Here is a 14,660-nt window from a genome sequence, read left to right on the forward strand (position 1 = left end):
TGGAAAAATTAAATTATTAATTATGTGACATCGTTTTATCGTAGAACTTTTCTACGTTAGCAGCAAGATCAATTCAAAAGTTGTTTTTTTATAAACACATTTTAATGCCTCTTTAACAACGTGATTCTAGAGTCTACCCCGTTTTTACGGCAGTACGAACCAATGTCTCTGACTAACGTAGGCTACCATCGTACTATTGAGTTTTTTTTTTTTTTTTTTGTGTAAATAGAACAGGCCCGCTACAAGACGGACTTTCTAAACAAGAGGAGGATCTTAGGACAACAATGTTATACCCATAGACATATATATATAGACTGGACGACAAAGAACAAATTATTATCGGAAATATTTGGGAAAAGATAAGTTTGTAGATCCACATCACAAACCTATATATATTTGCCTATGTCTATGATTATGAAACAAAGACAAAATATTGGGAATATGGCAGTTTTGTACTTTTCAAAACTAAAGATCAAAGGTATATATTGGCTGAAATGTTAGTCCTAGAATTTATAGCTCAATCGCCGCCATTTTTTTTTCACATAGATATAGTACATAAAACATATTTCACTTCCCCCAAATAAAAATAACTTCCTACTTCCAGTCTATATTTATTTATGTCTATGGTTATACCATGGAACTATACCAGTGTTTCTCAAACTTTTTTGTCTGGCGGCACAGTAAAAAGAACTACAAAAGTTTCGCGGCACATCACGAAGAGCAACAGTTGTTTTATAATAAAAAGAAAAAATATATTACCTGTTTTTAAGTAATATATTTAATGTTAAGGGTGTGCATGTTTTTGAGAGCAAATGTGATCTAATCGAGGCTCCAGAGTCGACAAACAAACTCACATTTCATCGTCTATTGTAAGAAGTCTCTCTCTTTTCTTAGACTTGATTTCAGTCAGTGCTCAAAATCCAAACTCACAAAACCATGAAGATGCAAATGGAAGAATTATTTTGATTGCTTTTAAACTGATTGCAGGATATAACTTGTTGATTGAAATCTAAAACACATCCAGGCTTTTCTCTGCAAAACTTGACTTAAGAACGGCATCGTTGCTTTAAATCAATGAGCTTCTCTGCTTCTTCAGTTGTCAAATTTGTAGCTTCATTGTTTCCAAATGGATAACTGACCCATCCATTCTCATTACTTCCAAGTGTTGAAAATTAATGCCACAATGCTGACTGCAAGTGTGTCAAAGTGTCCAGAATTTCGGGGGTGATTTCTTTAGTTGAAGCACATTCATTGTAAGTAGGAAAGCAGTCGAAGACTCCTTTCGAGATCTTACTTTGTCACAAAGACAATTTTTCACCAAATGATTCAGTTTGAGGATGCAGTGATGATGGTTTCCGATGGTCCTTGAATTTAATTTGTCAAATAAATCAGAGAGAAACGTCACATTAACCACCAGATCTCGTCAAGAATAGAAAATCCAACTTGAAATCAATCCCTTTTCTGGCAGCTTTAGGTAGTTCGTAAGTGTCTTAGCTTGTTTATTTTGTTGAGCCCTGATGTTTTCAAAAGTATTTCTTTGGTTGCGCTTTTACAGCTGGATATTTAGTTTCCAAGTGTCTCTTCAATTTGCTTGAAACAAGCGTCTCATTCGACAGAGTTGCATTGCAGATCAGACAGAATGGCAATGGTTCAGAAGATATGAAACCATATCTGGTGTAATCTTCTTTGTACCTTCGTTTGGTTCCTTGCTTTTCATTTAACGCTTTCGCAGTTTCATTCTTGCTAACGTATTTCTCCATGGATAAAAATGAATAAGGCTTATTATTAATTTGTTATTATTAGCATACACCTAACCAATTTACTTGAAACACATCGCTTATTATTATCGTTACCAATTCGAGAACTGCTGTGCGTCTGCTAAGGCGGCCAACATTTTATTCATTATAATAATATATGTATAGTGGACAATTCCATAGCCTGAATAGCTAACACCCCTTTCCGTCATAATGGAAAGATCCACTACTACTACTGGTCATTGCAAGTGGAGATGTCATCGCAACGTAAAATCAAAATTTAATAGTAGGCAGACCTGTGTAACGCTGCACGTGTGGCGTTCTAAAAACTCCCGCGGCACACCTGCAAATCTTCGGCGGCACATTAATGTGCCGCGGCACACAGTTTGAGAAACATTGAACTATACTAATGGAACAACAGCTCCTAGTTTTTACTAGGGGAGTGCCGTCGCGCATCATTTTCACGCATGGTGCAATATGGAGAAATTCAGGAGGATGCAAAAGAAGAAATTTACTCCTCCAGTCACTTGGACTGACCTTCAATGAGAGTAAAACTTTCCTACGCTTTATTTTATTAGATCTCTAAAAACTTCATCCATTTTCTCACAATGTTTTGTGATTTATAAAATTTTCCTGAATAAGGGATCGTCACAAAAGTTATTTTTTTAAGGCCACCCCATTAAAATAGCTGTTTTCAGTACTTTCACATTTGGGTATTTTACACAAAATCTGGATTTTTTTTATGTACATTAAATCATTATCATCTGTCCCGCGTAACTAAATCCTCCACTTTTCCCGGTCACCAATGTTCTTAACAAGAGAGAGAGGCTGGTCCATTATTTGCGTAGTCCAGCCAGCTTTACTTCTGACAAACCTTTTTTCGTTTATTCTCTTAAAGGATATTTTTTTTAAAGTTAGTCTTACAAAATACAATTCCAAACCAACTCATGCAGTTATCGTCTTTTCACAGTATTGAGGAGTCATCCTTTTTGCCAGCCAGAGTGTTAATTGGCAAAAGTAAAAAATTCATTATTTTAATTTTTTTAGTAAATATTCACAACTATATCTTTTATATAATAATATATTTTTTTTTATAATAATATCTTTTATATAGACATGCTTTAATAGATCTAATAAATGATTAACGCGGCCTACCAATATGGGTATATTAATACTTAAATCTGGGTATTTTAAATTTCGAATGCGCATTTTTAAAAAACCGAACTTATCTATAGATCTCTTATATCTAGAATAATCTAGATCTACAATACCCAGACTTAGAATATGGTTCTAGATCTATTTAAAAGATATTTTTTAAAAAATAACTCAACAGATCTAATAAAGTCATGATTTCCACTCTATTTTCTCTAGATCTAGACCATACGTGAGATCAATATGAATGTTAACAGTTTATAGATCTAGTCTACGTCTAGAACTCTAGAATACTCTAGATCTATCGATCATGACTATACTATGACTATAGACTATACTATAGTCTATAGACTGTATAATGTATTATACTTATACTGTAACTGTATTACTAGTATTAGTGTATAGTGACGGTAGGGGCCTAATTATAGTCACTATAATCAATAGTGTATTGCCTGTAGATCTAGTACCTGTACTAATATTAGTAGATGTAGATTTATAATAATAATACTTTTTAATAGTAGAAAGTAGATTTATAATCTATCAATTCTATCTAAATCTAGACTTCACTTTCACATCACATGATTATTGATACAGATAGTGAATGAAACGAATGCAGTGATTATATTATAGTTTATACTGACTTATAGCTCTACCAGTTGATTATCATCATCATCTCGAATAATAATCTAGATTAGTATGTCAATGTCTCTATTAAAATAATTAATATCATCAGCCATATCATTTTAAATATTAAAATAGTAGACATAGATTTCTATATTATAAATAGATAGATTAGATCTATAAAATATAATTTTACAAACTTTAGAAATGATTGATTTTATTTTTAATTGATCAGCCTTCTAGACTAGATCTAGCATCTCTAGCTAGACTCTAACCTGTAGTTTGTAGATCTTGGAATTGGATCGAAATTCACCTTCCTAAATTGTCTCTAAAGTCTGTAGCTGATTTGAGAGGCCCAACGAGGCAAGAGTCTATTACTATTAGTACTCTGTCTCTTGATCTATCTAGTAGGCCTACTTAGCTAGTGCATTAGCCTTAGCCATAGTGTAGTCAAATCTTGACAACTAGTCTTCTAGATCTAAGCTTCTAGAATAATTAGATCTAGATCAAGTTTAGATTTAGAATATAAAAGTATTTTACTAGCTAAAATACTAAATCTACTGATCTAAATTCTAGATAGATATACAATATATAGATCCAGTTTAGATTTGGAATATAAAAATATTTACTAGCTAAAATTCTAAATCTACTGATCTATACTTAATATTTTAGATATTATATGACATCTACAAAAATTATTATTAAGATATAATTATAGAATCTAGACTAGTTATTTATGTACATAAAATATATAAATAAAAGATAAAATTTATGCAGGCCTAGATCCCATAAATTTATAATTGATCCAGATCTATCAGTAAAAGTTACCTTCGATGGGAAGTTTTACCCAATCTAATCTATACAAGACAATTTATAATCCATGCCTCGCCTACACCCCATACATTAAATAATAGTTCCCATTCCATGCCATGCCCAGACCCATGAGTTCATGAAATAATAAATGATGTGGTGTCAAGTTGGATCTATCCCCTGAAATTCAGCACTTTAATATAAAACTCTCATATCTAGTTAATTATTTGCTATGACACTCTGATCAACTTGGACTTGTGTGATACATATATGTTTCTTATCAGATTTAATGAATGAAGTTTTGGTGCATTTTAAGGCTACAAAAGTATCATCAGGTGCATTCTAACCATTGGTATTTTTCCTGGCAACATTTCTATTCTAGTCTGTGATAAATTATAAATTTAAAAAAATGTTTGTAATGTTTCAGTTATTAACAAGTAGAACCATGCCAACCAGTTCTGATGATGTACCAGAATGGCTCAAGGATCATACTTATACTATTTCTACTCTCTGGGCAGACATTAATAATATTGGCATCCATTCAATATTTATTGTAAGTACTACTATACAATTTTTATTTTAGTTATCTAAAAGATGTTTTATGAAGTGTGATTTTCATGGTCAAGCAACATCCAAATATCGGGGATGGAATTTAACATTTTTCTCTATTTTTTTTTTATAACACTCTTAAGCAAATTCATCTTTCATGAATGCCTAATATACTTGGCTGTTGTGCAGGCCATTCCTTTACAATAAACTGTTAGATGAAATTAGGCAAAATTATGTCTGATAATTTGTATGTTTGATACAACAATGTATTCAATTTAATAATATTATTTTTTAATTTTAATGTTTTCAAAAGAAATTAGCCATTATGCCTAATTGTATAATTACAGTTATGTTTGGAAATGCAAGAAAAAGGCATGCATTCCTGACAAGTCAATGATTGGTTGCACCTCTTAAAGGTAAGGTACTGCAATTTTTCCCTATGCACTTTTCTCATAAGCTGAAGTACTTGTATTTTTGAAAAACTAGTTTTCCATGAAAATGTAAATCATAATATATGTTATAGTTGCTTTTAGATGAGTGCAATGTCCATCAAATTAACTGAATATCTGCCTTCACCTTTAGTAATAATTCATAACTATTAAGGTCAGGGCCATGTCTATACATTAACACAGTAGCTCCTTTTAGGTATAGACTATTTTTAGAATAGCAAAATTATATAATTATACTTAATAACATATATACGTTTAGCATGGTCAACACATATGTCACACATATTTTTATTTTTTTTAAATCCTTTTATTTATTTTTATAACTAGATAACTTTCTGTTATGAGAAAAGATGAGATTCTTGGACTCCTGCATAGCACCACCAGAAAGGAAAATCCCATCATGTTGCAAAATAAAAGTCTTGGACCAATTTTAATTTAAGATATATATATTATACTGTAAGCTCTATACATATTTATGTATATCCTGTCATTCAGCCAACAGGTTTGGATTTAGTATTTCTTTTAAATCTGTTTGATATTGTACTTGAAAACTATTAATCTGAGCCACATTAAAACAATAGGGAGTGCAGTGAATGAGTGGTAAAGCACTTGGCTTCTGAACTGAGGGTTCCTGGGTTCAATTAAGACTGGGATTTTCAATTTCAGAATTTAAAAGGCTAGGGATACATGGCAATAGTAAGGAATAAGTAAAGGCAGTTTGGGGATCCATGGCTGAATGGTTAAGTCATGGGTTTGAATCTCTGTGAAGACTCGGATTAAAATTTTTTAGATTTTTGGGTGCCCCTGAGTCCACCTAACTCTAATGGGTAGCTGACTTTCGTTTTGGAAAGTAAAGATGGTTGGTTGTTGTGCTGGCCACATGATGCACTGGCCAAAGAATCAAATGACCTTAACATCATCTGCCCTATAGATTGTGACGTCTGAAATGGGATTTTTTTTCAAAAGGTGGTTGGTTGTTGTGCTGGGTACATGACACCCTCGCTAACCATGGGGCACAGAAACTGATAAACTTTATATCATCTGCCCCATAGATTGCAAGATATGTAAGGGAAATTTTACTTTTTTAAAATTAAAATAAGAATCTATCAAAAGTAAACATAAAATATGGTGCATTCTCCTTAAAACTAAAACCTGGTGCGAAGGTTTAAAATGTTGGCAAAAAAAAGCAACATCATATATTCTTAATTCCCTTTGCAAAACTTACTGAGAAGAACATGCATGTTGTTCCCTCATAAGTTTCTTGACAGAGGAAATCTTGTTTATATTAGATTTGAATTAAGCAAATTAAGAAAAAAATTATAATCATTATTTCAAATGGTTGTATCTAAACCTTATGAATTATTTTTCCGTTATAAGTATATTGAGATTAATGGATAATCATGAAATTGTTAAATAATTGCTGCTATCATTCCATTGACTAAAGAACCATAATTTTTTTTTTTTTTAAATTAATTTCAAAATGATTTTTTTCAAGCATAGAGTTCACATAGATCTTGAGTGAAGTTTTTTTTTTTATTTGAATAATGCTTCAATTTTATTGTATCATATTAGTTGTTAATTTTTATTACCCAGAATATTTAAAAAATGAGTACACTATTTTCATGTAATAATGTAACTTGGTATTCATACAATGCTCAAAATACACCATAATCTTTAGGCCATACAGATTTGTATAAATTAACTTGTTTAAATACATTGTAAATGTATATTGTTTGGATAAGAATAAAGTTTTTCTGTAGACAATTATTGTTCAAGATTTGTTGATGCTCCTGCTTAATCAATTATATATACAGGTCATTAGTTTTAACACTTCTGATAATAAATGACAGTACAAGTTAGTGAATGAAAATTTGTCATTATTTCAGCTGCTTTAGTCCTACATCAATGTGAGGTACCAGTACTTTGATTGTGTCATATAACAATTTAAAGCAACATTTTGAAATGAATAGTCTGTAGAATTGACAATAAATACATTTAAGTGATGGGCTGTGATCTGCTTGAATTGGGAGCTGATCATGTATTGAATTTGTGTTTTTGATCTTTACTTCAAGTAAATGTTAATGAGCAATTAATTTTTAATGAATAAATAATTTAAAAATAAATACAAATGAACCATAAACATCTACTTTAGTTTAATAATTTTTTTTCATCAGAACAGAATTTCCAACTTTGCATTCTTAAAATAAAATATAATTTATTTAGAGTAGAGTCAGAACACAAAATCATAGTTTTAAAATATTAAGTAAATTAAGCTAAGCTGTGATCTCTTATAAACATTTGTATATAGACTATACACAATTTAATTATTATTTTTCATCAAATTGCAGGAACTACTACATGTACTTATGCCTATTTGACAATAAAAAACCATAGTCAATGAAATAGTAATACTAGTAAATGAGATAAAAGTAAACTAAATATCATCAATGCTATTGAAGCCACACTTGTTTTTTTTTTATCTTGTTTGGTGGACTGCAATTAAAGTTGCTATTAATTTCACTGATCGTCTTAGCTGAAATGCCAGTGTCGTCTCTTTGAATCCTAAGCTTATTTTCTTGGTAACTGGAAGTCCAGATATTTGGAGTTTCATTTTAAGCACCTATACTTTCCGAAATGGCATTCCGATAGGCTAAACCATTTGCCTAACATGTGATATGCACGTAAAGAGGTACCACAGAAATGCTTAGGCGCCAACTTACTTTAACTGACATAGAATAAGAGAGCACCTGGTTGCATACAGTTTCAGAACGAGACAGCAGGAGGTCACTTACAAAGGTGTGGTATACACCAATGAAAATTAATTGCCGAGGGTAGATGGCAAAAAAAAAAACAACATTCTACCACAGGTGGACAATGGTTATGCCTGTGCTCAGTGTGGCGTAATATGTAGGTCACAGCTGGGGCTGAGAATCCTCTGGAAACATAGCATTCCTCATAAGTCTTAGGAATCAAAGACAAGCCTATCATTTTTGTAGCATAGTTTGTAGCTTCTGTAAATGCATGAAATGCCGACACAAGTCCTCTGTGAGTTTGATGGATTATAAACATCTTACTTCTTTGCCTTATATTAAATGGTCCTTCTCTCTGTTCCTCTAGGTACTTGCGTTTATCTAAATATCAAAAATAAAAGCTAGAATCTCTGCAACTCGTTTACAAGTCAGAAGTCATCAATAACACTTGCCGTTTAAAAAATAATTTAGATTAGTCAAATTAGTGACTGATTATTCGATTCATTTAGGCCTATAAATTTTTTATTTGAATATATAATGATCCTTTACACTTTGTGACTTTACTAGTATACTTTGGAGTAGACTTGTTGAACTAAAGTCGGAAGTACACATTGAGTTTTACTGTGATCTACTAGATTACTAAATCTAGATGTAGATCATTATATTATATTATATAGTAGGTATGTGACAAAATTTTGTGAAAATTTTTTTTTTAAATTTGGATAATATATTATTAAAGATCTTGTTCTGAGCTTTCCAATGAGGTATAGAATGTTATTATGCGTCCAGTAGATAAAAAAATACATAAAATTTTGACGCGTTTTCACTTAACATTGAAGTAATGGGAAACCATGGCACAAGATTTTCTGAAAAAATGAACAAAAATGTGTACCATTTCGCTAATTTTTATCACTTTGCTATAATTTATATATCAAAATAAAGCTTAGGGTGTGCCTAATAAAAGTATATTATTGTTTTTTATAATATATTTATAAAAAATTTTTTTTAATTTTTAAACAACTCCATATGAGGTTATTATTTTTTTATTTTTGTAATAAAATGTTCTTATCTTTCTATTTTAACAAAATGTTGATAACAGATAATTGAAGCACTTGCCCTGAGCTTTCCAATGATATATAAATTATTGCTATATGACAAACGGTTAATTTTTAACAATTTTTTTTACGCGTTTTCACTTAACACTACAGTAAGTGAGGTTTTATGAAAATTGAATGAAAATGCGTACCATTTCGCTAATTTTGAGTGTATATCTAAAAATTAAAAAACAGAAAAAAGTTCAGGAAGTGTTCAATAAAAGTATGATATATTGTTTTACAAAGTTTATGTATATTAATTTGTAATAAAAAATTCAAAACTATAATCTTTTATTTTTATAATAATATAATATAATGTTTTTTTCATGTTTTTGTTAAAAATACTTTGAATTACTTGTTCTTAGCTTTCAAATGATAATAGATTTAATAGATTATTGCAATAGGCTCAGCTGTATTTTATAATTTATATAGCTATGCAAAATTCCCGAATGTTGACAGTTTTAAACTTGTGGGAATGTGGCGACGTAAAAAAAAACAACAGTGAAACATAGGCAAGCCATGAGGAGGACTTGAACCACTGATCCCCACCTGGCACCATCGCATAGCTGAAACCAGGTACTAGTCTAATATCCACTGTGGCTATTCGGCTCTCCATAAAAAGAGCTGAGCTGTCAAGAGAGTATTTTTACCTGGTGTCACATCCCCAACAATATGTGGGCAGACATGTAATCACTTGATCATTGGTGGCAATGGCACCTGGTCGGGGTATGTGCTTCAACTCCTCCTCTGGGCTTGCCTCTCAAAAACATTGGTACCTTTGTGCTGCTATATGTATATATATGCCACATGCCATGCTTATTTATATTTTTTTTTCAGCACTAAAAGCTTCAAACTCCATTATGTTTATGTTTTACAAACTCGTTAGCCTAACAATCAGTGGATCAGAACCTACACGGATGGTTCATTTCATAAAACCATCACAAATGGAGAAGCTGGAATACTCATCAAATAACCAGATGGAGAAAAACTAGAAAAATCCATTATAACTGGACAGCTCTCTGACAGCCACAGAGCAGAAAGGGAAGCACTACTAACAGCTACCATGTTAGCAAAACACCCTCGTACACGAAATGACTCAGGGCAGCACTTATAAAGCTCAACAACTACAGCATAAAAAAAAAAATGTTTTAAATTCAATGAATACCAGCACATATAGAACTAGAAGGAAATAATAAGGCTGACACAATATGCAAGTGTGGGAGAACAAACACACAATTAAACATCGCACTCTATCCAGAAGAAATGAAGAAACTAATAGTGAATAAAATAAATGAGAAATAGACAAGCCCTCATCCAAATCACAAGAAAAATGATGCCTATTATAAGATAAATATAGAAGTGAAGCTAGGTGCTGAAACAAATGATGATACATACATATTAAACATAAATGAATAGCAGTACCAGGGACCAAGTTTTTTAAATGAGAGAAAGTAGTGAATTAAATGCGACGAAAATAAGGGACTGCGCCAACCAAGGCTCGAACCAGTGACCCTGTAAAAGACAACACTGCCTAGCATTATCATTTATTATAAGATACCCAGACAAGATCAACCTTTAATCTTTGGCCTCAGAATCGGACACAACAGAAAGAGACAACATACATTCCAGAAGCTTAAAAATGGAACTAGGAAAATCTGCCCATGTAGAGAGTGCTGACCATATCCTTAAAAACTGCATTCTTTACTACGAGGTCCAAACAAGACACCGGAGAGCTACCTGATTTGGAAACCACTGCGCAGCTATCTAATATATTGGTCTAACCATCTGAGCGCTCCAACATAATAATGAGGAAGAAAAAGAATAATTAGTTTATTAAAGCAGATTTTACAAACTTTCTTATGACAAATTATCTGTACATCATTTTGAACAAAGTGTTCATTTCACAAATATTTATCACATATGATATAGAGGTAAAAAAAAACAAATAATTATTTTTTTTAATTTTCAACATGATAAAAGTCTTTGTTTTTGTATTAATTTTCTTTTTAATTTATGAAATCATTTTCTTTTATTAAAGTACCCGGTAACAATACATTTAAATTTTTAAGTTGATAATATAATTGTTTTGAATAAGTGAAAAATTTGAAAGATTAAAAATTTAGTAGTATTATATATCTAAAATGATAGTGATTAAATTATCTTGATTAAGAAATACTTAAATACATTTTTTATAAGCTGGCTAAATAACTAATTAAAACTCATCTAACAAAGACTTATAACTTTAATTTAGAAAGGTAACAAAAGTGTCAAAAGCATTAATATTTATTGATTTCTTCTGACAAGCTTTCAAATCTGAGTCTTTATAATGAGTGTCATCTTCCCTTTACTTATGACTAGAAATGTACTCATGTTTGTGACCTTCTTAAGAGCTTCGCACATCATGACATTATCTAATATATGAAATTATTAAAGTGTAGACCTAAAACTTTATAGTGTATATGCATAGGCATAAGTATAAGTTATTCATAATGTAAAGACTTAAATTTGTATCTTCAATATAATTATCCTAGTACCTAGAATTAGTCAATAGACCATTCAGGCTTGTATAGACTATTACAGAATGAGGATTTGAACCAAGGACCATTGACAGATTTAGACAAATCAAGAGCGCATACCAGGCAACCATATATAATAAAGTCTATATAAGTAATTTAATTTCATCTTAGTTAAGATTACTCTAGAAATTACTTTAGATTGACAAGAAATCTCTTAAAATCTTTTACTTTACTTTTAGATCTAAATTATAATTATGTTATAATAATAATAATAATCTTTATTGTCCGTTATTATCTAATGTATAGCTATTGTCCTAGGACAAAAGTATAGAGTATAGATCTAGATTCTATATTTATGACTGATTTGGAAATATATCAAGATCTCAAGCTTAGTTAGAAGTAATTTAGATCTAGTAAGTTAGAAACTAAAAGTCATCTCACTATACTTATAATAAGCACATAGATCTAGCCCAAGCCCTAGAATAGATAGTAGCCTAGATATATGATCATCTAGAAGACTAATAAATTATAAATACATGGATAAATCTAGTTACTCTCCCAGTGTCTCTAGTAGTAGATTTAGATCTAGATCTAATTCTTTAAAATCAATTTAAATAGATTCTAGTAGATGAGATCTAGATATCTATATATAGACATACTCTCACCTAGATCTAAATAACTAGAGTTTACTAGGGTAGAGGACTAGCCTAGGGACACTAGACTTAGACTTTAGTCTTAGACTGACTAGAGTAGAGACTGAGTGTCAAGTCTCAAGTGTCACTGAGGAGTGAGACACCGAGAAGTAGAGTAGAGTAGACTCAAGACTGAGCTACTGAGCTATTTTAGTATTAAGTATTTAATAGAAAAAAATAATAAAATAGATCAAGTAATATTAAGATCTACATTTTGTTTGAGCAGTAATTTGATTCATATACATTTAGATCAAGATCTAAGTAGATCTAGATCAAGATTTAAATATCAGTTTCATAACGAAATGTAGATCTAGATACTAGATCTAATTTAATGTTTACACTTGACTACAGACTAAAATAGTGCATTGTTGTCACGTGACCGTAATGATAAATTCGCCTTTTAACATGTAACATGCTTGAGCAAAATGCTAATAGAAAAGACTTAATCGACTCTATAGGAAGCAGAATAAATTAAATTAATAAGAAAATGCAAGTTTAACATGAGTAAATAAAAAAATTATTTGACAAAATGGTTTTTGGATGCAGTCAGTTGCCAAAACTGAAAAAAATCGAGGTCTGATCAATTGCCGCCATTTTTAAAACAAGTCACATTTGTCATGATTTGTTGCCTCACAGGAATTTAGACAAAAATCGCATATACCAACATATTACAATGAAATTTGCTCAACTTACGGCCAATTAAATTATCTTCCAGAATAAACAAACTTTTTAAATGACAAAACAACCTGAAGCATGTATTAGAGCTACAAAATAACGAACTTTTTACGAAAGTTCGGCCAAATTAAAAAAAACACTTTTTTTTTTTAATTTCATTAATTTTTTTTTTAATTATTGTAAAAAAAATATTCACAAATAAAAAAAATAGTCCAAAATGCTTCATATACTGACTGGTTCTTCATTCTTTAGTTTAAATCAATAGCACCCATAAATTAATAAATATAAACATGAAAAATGGCGTCGCCACTTTTCCCGCGAGTCGAAAACTGTCAACATCCGGGAATTTCGCATAGCTATATATAGAAGTAGAGAGAGTATCTCATCAATAGTATCACTATCTGTCATATCTGATATCGTGATCAGTAGGCGGCTGCAGGTTTATAGATCTATTCCATGACAAAAACCCTGGTTAGATTTAGATCTACTGGTCTAGACATCTAGATCTAACTAGAATTAAACTAGAAAACTGAATTACAGAAGTAGCTTTCTGGATCTAGAACCAGAATCTATATTATTAATATTAGATCTAGTTGCGTCGAACGCTTAATTTTTGGTTGTTGTTTTTAATAAATGCACATAAAATACATTGTATTTTGGCAATAAAAATACCCAGTTGGTAGTCCAGTAATTCTAATAATTAATTAATTAATGACTATCAGTATTTGTTTTAGATCTATCAGATTCATATGACTATGACTTATTATTTAGGCCTATACTTATTTTGTATCATTCGTCCAAGAAAATCTAGCTCTAGATCTATTTCATTTTAGATTAGGCTATAGTTGTTTTTTTTTTTGTCATTTTATTTAGGCTACAATATTACCGAGATGAACTTTTTCTTTGTTTCCCACGAGACGTGTATGCCTATAGCCTAGTCCTTTCGATAATAAAAAAAAACGATTAGAAATGCGTAGCTTGGAGTGTCAAAACTGTATTAGGCCTCCTATTTTTATTTTTATTTCGTGCAATTTAGTATATCGTAACAAATACGCATTTAGAGGAACGGTAGACAGGTCTTCATCCAGATTTAGTGTAAATAAACCAAACACAGAAACACTGAAAGATTGTATTTTCGGAATTTAGATTCTATTTTTTTGAAAAAATGTGGCATTTTATAGGGTGGTCGAAAAAAATAACTTTTGTGACGATCTCTTATTCGGGAAAATTGTATCTATTATATCAGATAGTCAGAAAATGGATGAAGTTTTTACACATCTAATCAAATAGAGCGTACGAAAGTTTTACACCCATTGCAAGGGACTGACGGAGTAAATCTCTTCTTTGGCATCATCATGGATTTCTCCACATTGCACCATGCGCAAAAATGATGCGCGACGGCACTTCGACTCTCTTTGGCTTTGTAAAAAACTCGAAGCTGGTGTTCCATTAGTATAGTTCCATGGTTATACCGTTTCGGTCTAAAAGTCTAACAAAGGAAACATGTTTAGATGATGTTAATAAATATACATTGTAAAACACGCATAACTATTGAAAAATGGGATTTTGAAATAGAATTGACAAATTTTACATTTGTG

General features: G+C 31.0%; 1 long non-coding RNA gene across 1 annotated transcript; it reads left to right on the forward strand.

The window, feature by feature from the left end:
• The first annotated feature begins 3,610 nt into the window (after positions 1-3,610).
• LOC129925378 (uncharacterized) lies at positions 3,611-7,099 on the forward strand. The gene is made up of 3 exons (XR_008777138.1): positions 3,611-4,890; positions 5,234-5,302; positions 5,663-7,099. It is a non-coding gene; the product is annotated as an uncharacterized LOC129925378 (long non-coding RNA).
• Positions 7,100-14,660: the final 7,561 nt, after the last annotated feature.

This window comes from Biomphalaria glabrata, chromosome 3 (genome assembly GCF_947242115.1).
Source record: "Biomphalaria glabrata chromosome 3, xgBioGlab47.1, whole genome shotgun sequence".
Lineage (NCBI taxonomy): Eukaryota > Metazoa > Mollusca > Gastropoda > Planorbidae > Biomphalaria > Biomphalaria glabrata.